Below are 14,002 nucleotides of genomic sequence, written 5' to 3'. Positions count from 1 at the left end.
GGCCATCAGTCCACAGGCACATATATCTCCCCAGGACTCATGCAGAAAGGCGGACGTGCATCCAGGAATTCTATGGTGTGGCTCAATTCCCCAAAGTGCTTGGTGCAATTGACTGCACACATGTGGCTCTACGTCCACCCAGGGCAACAGAGCACATCTATAGAAACCGCAAGCACTGGCATTCCATCAACGTGCAAGTTGTATGCAATGCCAAGGGAATAATCACATCAGTATATGCCAACTATCCAGGGTGCACCCACGACAGCTTCATCTACAGAATGTCTACCCTATGCCGGGACCTAGAGGCTGGCCAGCATGGAGATACATGGCTGCTTGGTGAGCATGAATGCCACTGCACATGCATGCATGTCAGATACTGGGTCATGACACAACACCACTAATGATACCCATCACCACCTCCGCAGGGGACAGTGCCTACCCTATCAGCCCCCACATGATGACCCCAATCCGGAACCCCACCACGCCACCCCAGGTAAGGTACAACACAGCCCACATTGCAACACGGGGCATAGTGGAGCGCACATTCGGAGTGCTGAAGTCACGCTTTCGCTCCCTTGACCGTTCTGGCGGGCAGCTGTTATATGCTCCCCGAATAGTGTGCAGGATCATAGTGGCAGCATGTGTCCTGCACAACGTTGCAACACGCCGGGGCCTGCCCGTGGACATGGTGGTGCCCCCACATCCACAACCACATGCACGCCCGCTGCGCATGGGAGGGGAAAGGGCACGGGGGGAGGCAGCCCGTACGCAACTGGTGGCCAACTTCTTCACCTAGGAATCACAGTGCTGGCTAGTGCACACTGCTCTGGCACATACCATCTGACAATCAATGATGACACTACCTGACAATGTCTGAAAATTACTTGACAATAAACAGTCAGATACACATCAGCCTGAGATTGTTAACATGGAAGTGTCAATATGTGTGCACCCCTAGCTACACATACACCAGCAATGCATCACAACGCAAAGACACAACTCCATCAATCTAATATGCATTGCCACAGGCGATTCACTACATGACAACATTGCCATGTCACCCATTCCCTTCACAGTCCCGCCACTGAGGACACCATGTCATGGTATGTGACAGCAAACAAACTGGCCATCACAACATGACACCAGTGTCACAAATAGCAGTGCCCCAAATGGAACATAGCCGCACTTGAGCAGCTAACCGCCCTGGAGCCACTACTACACACCTGTGTAAGAGTATTTTCAATCAAATTACACACCAACCCACCCTGAAGCCCACCCAAACAAGACACATTGCATGTAATCAATGGTAGTCTCATTACCTGATTCTGCTGGTATGTCCTCACCGTCCAGATGTACAGTGATGGCGCCATGCAAAAGTGTCAGTGCACATCTACCGACATGTAGTCTGACTCCAGAGAGTATGCCCTTGTGAAGATCTGTGTGAAATACCTGCAAAACATGAGCAACATATGTAAGTAGAGGCACATATCAAACCATCATGCATAGTTAGGTGCAACAACAATGAACACTATGAATGTCTACACAGTATTGACTATGGACTGGCCAACAGCTCATGGGAGTCCAATGTCACCGTGTAATTTGCTGTCACTTGGGCACACCCTTTGCAAGCCCATGGAAACGGAAGCAGGAGGGGTGTGGATGTCTGCTACCCAAGCATCGAAACCAAACTCAGGACAAGCCTGCATGTGCCCAGCCACAATACAGTGTATGCCCAGGTACCCACACAAGGCAACACTCTTGCAAAATAAAAATAAAAATGAGAAAAAATGGCCATGAAAGGGCCGGCGGGGGGGGGGGGGCCACCTATGAGGTCCGAGGACAGGATGCACGCCACAATCCACCTGTGTGGATCATGGGAAAGGAAAACACCCCATAGGCTCGTGGCCCACACGGCTACTCTGTTGTGGGAGATGAGTCGCTATGGCTCTGGCCAGACCCTGCAGCTGACTCTGGAGGTGGGGGAGCTGCCTCAGAAGATGGTGTGACAATGGGAGGCAGCCCACGCAAAGCACGAGTTTGCTCCTCCATGGCTGCAAGCAGGCGGGTCTGGTAGTTCTGGTTCTGGGTTATAATCATGCGGAGGTCCCCATGCAGTAACTCCCGGGATGACCTGACCTCCGCACGAGTTGCCTGCATCTCGGCCGAGAGCGTCCGTGTCAGACGCTCCAGCTGCTCCTCTGTCCTTCTATGGGATGAAGCCTCAAGCTCTAACAGGGTCGACCTGAGGTGACGGAGTTCTTCCCTCAGGCCTTCCCTGTGGCGCTGGGACTCCATGGAAAGTGATTCCCGCAGAGTCGCCAGTGCCGCCCGCCTGTCCATGTTGGACGCCAACATATCCTCCCTGTGTGCCTGGCAGATGGACTCTGTAGCCTGCTCCAGTCGCTCCATCAGCCTTTCTGGGGGGACAATGGAAGTGGCCACCCTATCCATGGCCTGTGCAATCATCTCGGATGATGCTGCCTGTTGGGTGGCCATACCGTAGATGGATTGCTCCCAAACGGTATTGCCAGGTGGCATACGGCCACCACGTTGACGGGCACCACACCTGCCTGGGGCAAGGCGGACTGCGCCTTGCTGTGCCGGCAAGGCCTCAGGCTGCAGGACTGCATTCCCTCTCTGATCTGCAGCCCCAGGAACAGGATCAGAGATTGGGTGGTGTGGCCCTGCATCCGTAACCACCGGAGGCTGATCTGCCGACACTGACATCCCCATTGAGGGCAATGGCCCGGCTGCAGGTGGGTCGGACAGAGGAGATTCTCTCCCAAGAACACTCACCTGCGACTGCACATAGGTGTCATCCTCCGAGTCTACACCTGAATACTGCTCGGGGGAGGAACCCCCAGAGACACCCCTCGACAGCACGGCCTGCAGCACTTGTGGGTTTTCACCCACAAACACACCACGTCCCTCACTTGTGGTAGGTCGGCCCGGGTTGCCCTCCTGGGACGGCTCCACCACCACATCCCCAGCATCAACAAGTGCTTCGTCCCCTGCAAAGACATGAAAGAGAAAAATGGAAACAGGCATTAGCACCATGGCATGCAACAAGGGCTGATGAACAACAGAGGCAGTAGTTCTACGACACATGTCCAACATGACTGGGAGACCTCCTATGCATTCACCATCACTGGGTCTGTAGGGGAGGCTCAGGGCATACAATGTACAGATTGGAGAGCAACGCCTGCTCACCTTGCTGCCTAGCACTGCCATCACACATTGGCCGGCGATTGCCATGTCAAAGGCACATGCCATCACACACATGGCATGTGACATAGCCACCAAGTGAAGAGGGAGAGGAGGGCTACTTTTTTGGATTTCAACCACTCTGGTCCTGACATTGCATCGTCACATCCATAAGTATACATGTTGTACATGGATCTGCTAGTCCAAATTGGCAACGATGCACAGTGCCTTGTCTACATCAACAAAATGCAGTAAACAATGTGATTCCACCTCCCCATCACCTGTAAAGGATTCATATTGCATTCGTGAAGCACCGGTCAAGTAATGTATGAAGGTACAGCGGAGCACTGAGGGGTGGTGGGGCAGAAGGGGATGCCAGTCAACAATCCTACTGGTGCTGGTGTCATTCATGTCACGCAAGTGCAGGGGTGGGTGGCACAATGAAGTGCAAGGGGAAGTGGCGGCTGGAAGTGCTGTACAAGGTAAGTAGGACTTGACGTCAAGGGCAGATGGTGTTAGGCGCAGACAAGTGCTGGGGGGGTGGCCTATAGGGGTACAGAGACAATCATGCAGTGCTGTGGGCTCGGAGGGGACAGGGGAGGTACACACTGCTTCTGGCTCGGCAAGGTCCTTTCAGATTTCTATGTGTCCTGCAGAGTTGTCACATGCCGCAGATATGTGCCCTTGGATTGGGGATCTCATCTTGGTGAAAAGGGTGAGGCGCTATTGCCTTTGGAGCATGTGGCAGGCCAGTTTGCCAGAGGATGGCCATGATGCAGGACATTCCCTCTCTGCCACCCGGCACCTGTGGTTTGGGTTCACAAGATCCGAGTCATGCCAGGACTCTGCATTGGCATGGGGCTTCAGACAGGTGGTCATGACCGTGGCAAAGACATCCAGTGTACCTGACATGGAGTGGAGCATGGAGTGGGCCCTGTCAGGATGGGAGTGAGCCTAAGGGGGAGCTGGATGGGGGGGAGATTTTGGCTGCATGAGCCTCGACTGACACACACTTCATGGGTCGGAATACCAAGAAGGTGTGTGACAGTGGTGAGGCTGGCTTTGCCTGTGGGGTGGTGAGGGTGAGCTGGGAGGAGAGGAGAATGTGATCACTCCAGGAGAGAGGAGTGCAGAGATGGACGGAGAGGGGAAAGTCAGATGAGATCAGAGCATCAAGAGTGTGCCCTGCAGAATGAGTAGGGACAGACGGGAGTCTAGAGGGTGAGAGGGAGTTGCTGAGGTCACAGAAAGGTCACGTGGGGGCGTCAACAAGCATGCAGGTGGATGCGTACAGCACCAAGGATGAGGATTTCTGTGTCTGGGGACATGAGTGAGGAGGAGAGGTGAGGACACTCAGAAAGGAAGTAGTACATTTGACCAGTTTTCCCAGACACAGTACGCACTGTTTGAGAATGTCAAGGTGTGGTGGAGAGAGACCTCACACAAGCCATTCCAGAGTGGAGTAGGTCTAAGTAGGAGTGACAGTGGCAGGAATACCCTCAGGGAAGCCAAGGGCACACCCCCCCTGCACAGTAGTGGCGGGCCAAGGAGAGGGTCAAGGATGCAGACAGAGCTGGCCGTCAGACATGTTTCCATGAGACCAAGGATGTCAAGGTGCATAACCTCATGTAAGTGACAGATATCGGAGGAATGCCTGATGCAGCCGCAGTGAAAGGAGTGTAATTGTGGAGGAGGTTGACAGCCTTGTAGGACTTACGGGGAGTGCTAGAGATCAAAGGTGCAGCATGTGTAGGAGTTGGAGTGGGAGGCGGAGAAGGTTCATGGGAGGGTGCAGGGAGGCAGTGCAGGATTGATGAGGAGAGAGGAAGGGGGACAGCAGGAGAGGTAAGGAAGTTGATGAGATGTGGGTAGCATTTCTCAAGGAGATTGAGGTTGGCCTAAGGGCCTTGGACTGAGACGCTCCCATTACCATGCACATCAATAGTGGCCTCTGAGGATTGGAAGGAGGCCAGGAGTACACCCCAACGGGTCCCACCAATGATGGTGGAAGAGGAGCAAGGAGAGAGGACAGGGACCATGTGAAGGGTCTATGGGACAGGCAAAGGCATGTATGAGCAGATGTCAGTGAGAGTTAGCTTAGAGTAGGCTCAGATGCACTGGTCAGCAATAGGGTGGGTCGCATTGGAGGGCAGGGTGCCCTCATTTGACTTTTGGCAAGCAGGTGTCGTGAGTAGGGCACGATGGTCTGAACTGTAGGAGTCATGGAAGATAGACCATGAAGAGCAGCATGGAGTGTGAGGGAATGGGGCTCGAAACCAGACGGTACCAAAGCCCACAGGTAGGAGGTGGATGTCAAGGCAACATCCACAGTATGACAGCATGTTGGTTGGCATTTATATACAGAGGACGCATTAGCATGTGGTATCATTGCATGTCAGGCATGTGAAGATGAAACTTGAATGGCTGGGGGTAAGGATAGGAATGGTATGTAAGACATCAGATGAATAGACAGGGGAGTATGAGCAACAATGTAGTGACAAAATGACAATTCAAGGGCAACTTCCATGGTGTCGGCCCATATGTGCACTGTTGCCAGTAGGGATAGTGCTGTGGCCAGATGGTGTTGCACTGAACATACTGGATGAGGCACATGGGTGCCACTATCAACTCTGCCACACACCCCCTTGACAGGCACCCAACATGAATGCTTCACACACACACCATGCACATGGATAATACACACATGCATGTGCACTCACCGGATGATGCCTCGTAATCAGGGAGGTCTCCCACACCTTGGAGTTGTCCCTCGGTGACGTAGGATCCAGCTACAGACTCGTGTGGTGTGAGTTCTATATCCTGTGCTGGGGACCCACCTCCAGTCACCAAGGTTGCGGCATGACTTGAGGCCAGCTTATCCTTTGCCCTGCGCTTAAGGTCATTCCAGCGCTTCTGGCAATCACTAGCTGTGCGCCTCACTACTCCAAGGGCACTTATTCTGTCAGCAATGGTCTGCCAGTGTGCCTGGCGTCTGGCATGTGTGGTCTTGGACCCTGCAACGATGACCATTTCCCTATCATGATCTGACACATACTGAACAAGTGCATTCAGTTCGGCGTCTGTGAAGCTTGGCTTCCTTGATGGGCCGGACTGTGCAGCCGTGCCTGGGGCATCAGCCTGTGCCGGACGTGCACTCTTCCTCTTGCGCTTGGAAGGGGGTGGGGATCCAGAGTGTCCTACGCCGCTGTGGACACTAGGGGCAGGAGTCGTGGTGGACTCAGTACTGGGTGTGTGGGATTGCCCACTCAGCATGGGAGTAGGTGCAGGCATTGGGGGTAGTGGGATGGGGTCAGGCCTGATCTGAGGTGCATGAACTAGGACCGACACAGTCTTGGCAGGGTGTATGAGAGGTGGGGTGGATGGAGCCACACCCTGGCTACGGGGGCCAGCAGATGACCTATCTGGCATAGATGCGCGTGCCCTGATGACACCAATGTGCACCGGTGCACGTGCAGTGGACCTGCTGACCTGGATGTCAGCGATGGGATCACCCTCGGACAGGTCTGGTGCCACAATGGCCTGGTCCGACAAGGGCTGATCAGGGTTGGTATCAGCCACATGACTCTCAACTGGGGGGGGGGGGGGGCATGGGTGTCCCTGACTGGTCCTCCAGACTGGGGGGGACAGGGGCACCCTGCAAGTCACAACCACGTCCCCTAGTGGATCCTCCACGGCCACCACGTGTGGCTCGGCCACCTTTGCCACCCTTACGGCTTGCACGCCTCCCAACCATGGCACTGATGGTATTGTGCGTATGGGAGTCGGTGTGCACAATTGTCCTGGGCAATTGGGTGTCAAAGGGGTTGGGTACCAGATGGTATTCGTACCCTAGTGCAGTGGCAAGGCTATATGACACCCCTGGGGAAAGATGACGGGTCACGCAACGCACAGGCACCCCAAAAAAGTTAAGGAACGTGCACAATACCCCTCCTAGACCACGTGTGCTGATGGAAAACCCTGCACTACGCTGTGGCATCCAGTAACACAATGAACGTATGCGTGTCACACGCAGCCTAGATTGACCTCTGAAGGGGTAGGCTACACACGGGGCAAGCACAGATGTTAGATACGTGCGTGACTCACCGTCTGCCAGGTAAAAGAGCGTGAAAAATGAGCGCTTTTGGTTGGCAACACCCCCGCCAAAAGAAGATGTGTACGCTGTCTGAGGAGACAGGACAACAGTAGAAGGGGACACTGTTTGAGGGAACAGGCCCAGGTAAACCAGTACAAGAGGAAAAAGAGAAAAAGCTGTCAGAGGTAACAGGGAGTACGAACTGGAAACGCCGTGAAGTAAATCGCGTGTGAAACGACAAGAAGTACAGAATTCACCCACTCGCTCTCCACGAAAAGCACGTACAAGGAAATGGTGTTCAACACTACCTTTTATACAGGCCCACACGTACAGCGTCACTTACGGCGTGTACGTGCTTGGCCCATGTTCACCAATCACACGCTTTGTCACTCCTGCGTGTGGATCCTTTTTCACCAATCACACGCTTTGACACTCCTGCGTGTAGCTCACTTTTCACCAATCACACGCTTTGTCACTCCTGCGTGTAGATCCATTTTCACCAATCACACGCTTTGACACTGCACGTGCAGGTAACTATTGACGCACGTATGCTGGTGACGGGTTTTCGCGCGATTCGCTGAGTGTGGGGTTTTCACGTGCATAATCACTCCCTATCAGGCTGTCCACGCGTTCAAACACGGAAGACCAGGCTCCTGGCCAGGAGGCCAAATTTAAGTCCCCCAGAGCCCTGAGCACGCTCCCACCTGCCATCGGCTGCTGCCTGACTGCCTGCTGGCCACGTGCCCCACAGTGCTGGTGGGTGGGGGTGGTGGGAGACATGGGTGGGGGCCTGGTGGAGGGTGCCCCTGGTGGATGGGGGGTGGGGGTGGTGGGAGACATGGATGGGGGCCTGATGGCAGGTGCCCCTGCACTGCTGGGGGGTGGGGGTGGTGGGAGACATGGGTGGGGGCCTGGTGGAGGGTGCCCCTGGTGGATGGGGGTGCAGGGGGACATGATCAGGTGTGCAGGGTAGTCCACTGTTTTGTGGGCTGCCTGCAGGGGCCGTGGAGGGTGTACAGGGTACACCTGTGAGGGCCCACCCAGCCTATTCGCATGTGATAATTCCCACGCACCCCTGTGATACACGTACCCTGGCCAATCGCGTGTTGAACTTCCCGCTACCCCTGTAATACACGCACCCTGGCTGTTCGCGTGTGATAATTCCCGCGTACCCCTGTGATACACGTTCCCTGGCCTATCGCGTGTTCTACTTCACGCGTCCCCCTGTAATACACGTTCCCTGGCCAATCGCGTGTTGAACTTCCCGCTACCCCTGTAATACACGCACCCTGCCTGTTCGCGTGTGATAATTCCCGCGTACCCCTGTAATACACGTTCCCTGGCCTATCGCGTTTTCTACTTCACGCGTACCCCTGTAATTCACGTTCCCTGCCTAGTCGCGTGTAGTACTTCCCGCGTACTCCTGATTTGAAGATTGCCCGCTTTTCTTTCCTTGTTTGCCTGCCCTGTGAAGTGGTCCAGGGTTAGCGCAGCCCTTAGCGATGATTTAGCGATTTTGATGGCTTTTCCTTGCGCGAGGGCGTTCTTGGGGGCGTTACTGGCGCTGCTGCAGGCTCGCTGCGATTCTCTGCGCCACGGCTGGTTTGGGAGCTTGAAATCCATGAATACGCTGTGCGCGGAAATCTGTTTTAGCGCACGTGCCTGGCGCAGACTATCGCAGGCGCACGCTGTGCGCCAGCCGCGTGCGCTACTTGTGCGCTGGATTCTATGAATTAGCCTGACAATGTCTACATTAACAAAAGTGCAATAAACAGACATATTCACTAACTTCTTTCTTTTGCAATTGCAGTGAAGACCACTCTCCTGAAAAGCAGCAGCTTCTGAGAGGAGCGTACAGGGAAGCGCGTCCGTGGAGCGGACATAGATATCACAAATCATTTTGCCTTGCGTTTTGGCCATTTTATTAAAAAACTACTGGACAGATTTACACCAAATTAACAAAAGCACTCTTTTGGGACTAAACCACCACTCCTGCCGCAAATTTGGTGGAAATCCGTCCAGCGGTTTGAGCTGTAGGCGTGCACAAAGTTTTTTCCCATTATGTCTCCGGGAAAAAAATAGATTTTGGGACCCTCCCTATAACTTTGCGCCCCCTGAACCAAATCTCACCACAATTTGCAAAAGAATTCAGAGTGGGCCATGTACTTTATTTGCAAAGTTTGCTGAGGATTCGGCCAGGGTGAGCGAAGTTATAAGCCGCCCAAAAAGTGTTCTTCGTATGGAATTAGCAATTTAACCGTAACTACACAGCCACTACCGTGGGCTGTGCAATTTGAGATCTATATGTTATGGCGAGTTGGAAAATACTAATCAAATCTCAGCACGCCCTTCTTGGGAAGAGCTACCATTTTTATCATTTTACTCCTTAGCTGAAATAGTTACAAATCTGACCCTTCAAGATTCACACCATATTTCCATAACCTATCACCACACCAACTTTCCATTACCTCGGAATTATGAGAAGGCTGGAATCATAATTGTCTTTATAACTCAACTTATAACTTTATAACTCAACTTGTATACACCACACAGGATTCAAATTTACATGATACTGATGCGCTTCTTATCCCCTATGATATGAGTGTGGGACATATGATTCTCTTGAAATTAAAGAAAAGGTGGTCCAATGTTAATCACATGGCAAGGCTTCACATGTGTCCCTCATCTTTACACTGGCCCCAACCTTTTTAAAGATTCATTTCTGTTCCTGTGACCTGACATGAACATCTGCTTATCAGCATGGTCTGTTTCATACACAAAGGTTGATCATCTATTAGTGGCTCTGGAGCCATTTCTTGAGGTCGCGTCAGCCCTGAAAAGTTGATTTCTGTTGGCAGTTAACGGGGAGACCTGAAATTAAAGGGCATCTCTGCTAGCTTTGTTATCTGCAGCTCCAACAATTGTGATCTAATTCTCTGTTATTTCTGTGTATTTCTAACTGAACCAGGCCTGCTTTTACTGGGGGAGCTAGCCCACAGGTCTTGGGTTCAAATTTTCAAAGGCATACACCTTTCAGTTCAGTGGGGACAATACCAGCTGCTTTCATACTTCAGAAAATACAGCTTTAATTCAACAAGATGTGCTTATAACATTTAGCAGTATATCTGAGCATGTTGTGTATAATACAATCTTTCATGATACACGGTTTGGACACATATAAATTCCCTTTAGGTATTATTCACACATAGGCCACAGTTCGATGAAAAATTCTTGTTCACTTCTCCAACAAGTACATTTTTCCATTTAAATGTCAGTTTGTTTGTGAAAAGTGTCTTTCTCCAAAACATGTCACTTTGCTTCACTTTTTAAATGTAAGGCACAATCCCTCCTTTTTATTTTTTAAAGGCACATCATTTCAATGTATCATTTCCCATGTGTACTGCTGCAGTTTTGACTCTGTCTAAAGGTGTCTTTTCCCAGTGCACACAAAGTCAGCACCTGCAGCACTCCATGTCTTTTCCCATTCATTGGGCATCGTTAGCAATATCACCATTCTGATCACACTCTCCTTCAACTGAGTTCCTTTCCATTTTGATAAAGTTGAGTGAGGCCCATTCTCGCTCATCCACTAGGCCTCATGTTGGAAACAACTGTTTTGTACTAGCTTTTAAATTCCAATGGGACTCCACATTAAACAGCTTCACTCTCAAAATAGCGGCCGAGCATGGCCTCTCCATCTCTGACACTCTGGAGCAGTATTTTCAACTCACAAATGCCACCATTAAGGTTGAAAAGAGGGATTATCGCCCATGCATCTCTTAGGTGAAGGATGTCTGGCTGTTTGTTGGCACAATATATTTTCTTCCTTAATGAAGGTGCTGACCCTCACCAGGCAGCCCTTTAACTAAGAGATGCAACAATAATCCTCGGGTCATCGCTGCATCTCCTGCTTAAAGGGATACCTGGCAAGGTCCCACACCACCATTGAGGAAGACAACAACTTTTTTTATTTATGAAGCCTGAAGATCTCGCACATGAGCAACAGCTTCAGGCTTTTTAAACAAAAAGGCCTTGGCTTCTACAGAGGTATCCAAGAGTGAGTCGACTACACCCACTATTTTCCCCCAAGCTAACTAAATCGGGACACCCCCTTAACCTGAGGGATCGAAAATGGTAACATTAGATATTTCCCAACACTGACCATACCATTAATGGCTTATTTTGTTTTCTTTTGGCAGCCTATATTGAGGAGACTATGAAAGTTCTAGATGTTCTAGGTCTCGGGAGGATAGCTCAGCGGTAACATGCTCGCCTTGAAAGCAAAATGACGCGGAACAGCACAAGTTTGATGCGCAGCCTCTAGTTATTAAAAGCGTTATAAATAACCTATCATATCACATCATGTAATATGCATACTGATAATGGGCCTCATTACACGGTAGGCAGTAAGGGTTTACCGGTACTGGTATTTTACTGGTACCGGTAAATCCTTACCGCCTTACTACGAGGTCCCTTTGCGGGTTGGGGAATTTAACGCCTGCTTTTTGCAGGCGTTAAAAACCAACCCGCAGAGGTACCAGTGGAGCTAATTACGGTACCGCAATTTGCGGTACCGTAATTAGCGCCTTCCCCATTCCCATAGAGCCCTATGGGGCAAAAATGGGAATGGGGAAGGGCAATGGTGGAAGGGGGAATTACCGCCCCGCCAACCTTGGAATGGGGCGGTAATTCCCCTTTGCACCAAAGCGGTGCCGGTATTTTACTTGGACTCATTTGAACAATATACAGGCTGCCTCTGCCCCCTACCCCCTTGTTTCGATTGAACATCACTTTTGAGTCGTGGTTTTTCACTTTTGGAAAGTTAAACATATTAAATGAATTTACTTCTCAGCGGCAGGTGTATTCTATATGCATGCAGAAATGCAGCTAAATGCACATTCTTTTCTCTTTGAAGTTGCCCCTTATTGATCAGATGCTGTACTCGCCCCTCTCCTACAGCCCCCAACACTACCCCAGTGTGTGCACCATTAGGTTTCACATGCTGCAATAATCATTAACGGAGTCTGGTGAGAGATATCGGGGGTTGAGATTTAATGAGAAAGGAAGACCTGAAGGACCAAACTGACTGGAAAGAATGCATGCATTGAAACGGAATTGCCCCTGTGGTACAGGGATGAAATTAAGGGAAGACAAATAAGCTTTGGCAAAGTCAACAGTTTGGGCTTTTGTGTAGGCATGGGAAAGGCTGTTGCCAGGCACTGCCATGGTCGTATTAATTACCCATCAATGGTAGCACCTGCACAATTCTGGCTTTGTCAGTGTTTGTTTTTAACAGGACTTCATTGAAGCACACACATACTACTTATAAATCGAGTGGCTAAAGTCAGACCTGGTTAAGACATTTTATTCCAACAGTAGCAAGTTTCCAAACCTAATGAATGTGTTAACTCTCAGAAGACTGCTTTGAAAAAACACTGGGAGGCACTTTGAACACAATTTGATGGTACAGCTTGATAAAGCAAGCTCAAAGATGTCCCAAGAGGATGTGCTTTGGGTGGGGTGGTACAGGGAATGAGTGGGAATAGCTATAGGGATTAGCTTGGCCATGGTGCATTAATGGTTGGGTAAATAACCAAACAACACCTACACGCTTTGTGTCCATTCTCATATGCAATTGCTCTCTAGGTGTACGCTAATGGAAGAGTTTTGACTTATTCCTAATAGCCAGAAAATATGATAAGCGTTGTATCAACTCTTGAGACAGAGCAGACATCCTCTGTGAGAGAGTAATAGAAAAAAGCGTAGATAGATTTTGGTAATAACTGATTTTGCATATTGGGTTTTGTTAAAAGTACACGAAAGTGGGCAGGTTTCATTTGACATTGGCACTTCCTGTTGTCAACCAAAATACTTCAGATTGTGAACACAGAGTATTGACTCCAGTCTGTGCGCGTCTTGTTTACCAGCCTTCTCGTGGCTCCCTGTCTGAGCCCCTGGCTTCTTTAAGATTCCGGTCACAGTGCAAACATGGTTTTAAAAGCACGCAAAATCTGTTTTTTCTTGCCAGAGACGCTAGTGCCAGTCAGCTAGGCGAAGGAGCAGGAGCCCCGGGGAGAGCAGCCGTCCCGCCAGCTGTGGGAGCAGACAGTGAGTATCATGCGCTACGAAACAGCTCGTAAGTAAAGACCACACTTTGGCTTTATACCCGTGAACTGTATTGACATTATCTGATCCTCTGGCGCCAGCGGCGGGCGCTTCTCGGGCTGGGCTCTGTACTCTGTAACAGCACTGTGTAGGTTGATGTGTAAAATGCTGTTTCTTCCTTCTCCGTTATTGGCCCCGCCGTCCCTGCTCTGGATGGCCAGATAGCTGGATATGTCCTTTCTCTTTCTAGCAGTAATCTGTGTTCATTACTATCTGGTTTATTACGACACACAAAGGGAGACAAAAAGAAATTGAGAGAGAGAGGGGGGGAGTGCGCGAGCAAATCAGCTGCACAGCCTGTTTGCAATTACAGAATCAAAGGGATGCATTAATCAGGGGTGTTAAATGCAGAGGCTCTCCTGAGCTAATCAACTGCACAGCAGCGCAGCCACAAAAGAAACGTTATAAAACGTGCATTCATGCAGCCAGGCTAATCTACCATACGCTGAGCTGTCCCACAAAACAAGACCGTCTGACATATTTAGTGTGCCGACTGTTCTTTCTGAATACCCTGTGACATAAAATGGAATCATACTCACA

At 50.7% G+C, this 14,002-nt stretch overlaps 1 long non-coding RNA gene across 1 annotated transcript in view; it reads left to right on the top strand.

Moving 5' to 3' along the window:
- The window catches only part of LOC138481128 (uncharacterized), a 1,231,087-nt gene extending 1,217,660 nt beyond the window's left edge, over positions 1-13,427 (top strand). The window contains exon 5 of the long non-coding RNA XR_011274196.1: positions 13,326-13,427. This is a non-coding gene — a long non-coding RNA (uncharacterized lncRNA). The remainder of the gene's footprint in view (positions 1-13,325) is intronic.
- The last annotated feature ends 575 nt before the right edge of the window (positions 13,428-14,002 follow it).

Source organism: Ambystoma mexicanum, chromosome 5p (genome assembly GCF_040938575.1).
Source record: "Ambystoma mexicanum isolate Mex_15411 chromosome 5p, UKY_AmexF1_1, whole genome shotgun sequence".
NCBI lineage: Eukaryota > Metazoa > Chordata > Amphibia > Caudata > Ambystomatidae > Ambystoma > Ambystoma mexicanum.
The sequence above is the reverse complement of the archived record's forward strand: the minus strand, read 5'-3'. Positions and strand labels throughout refer to the sequence as shown.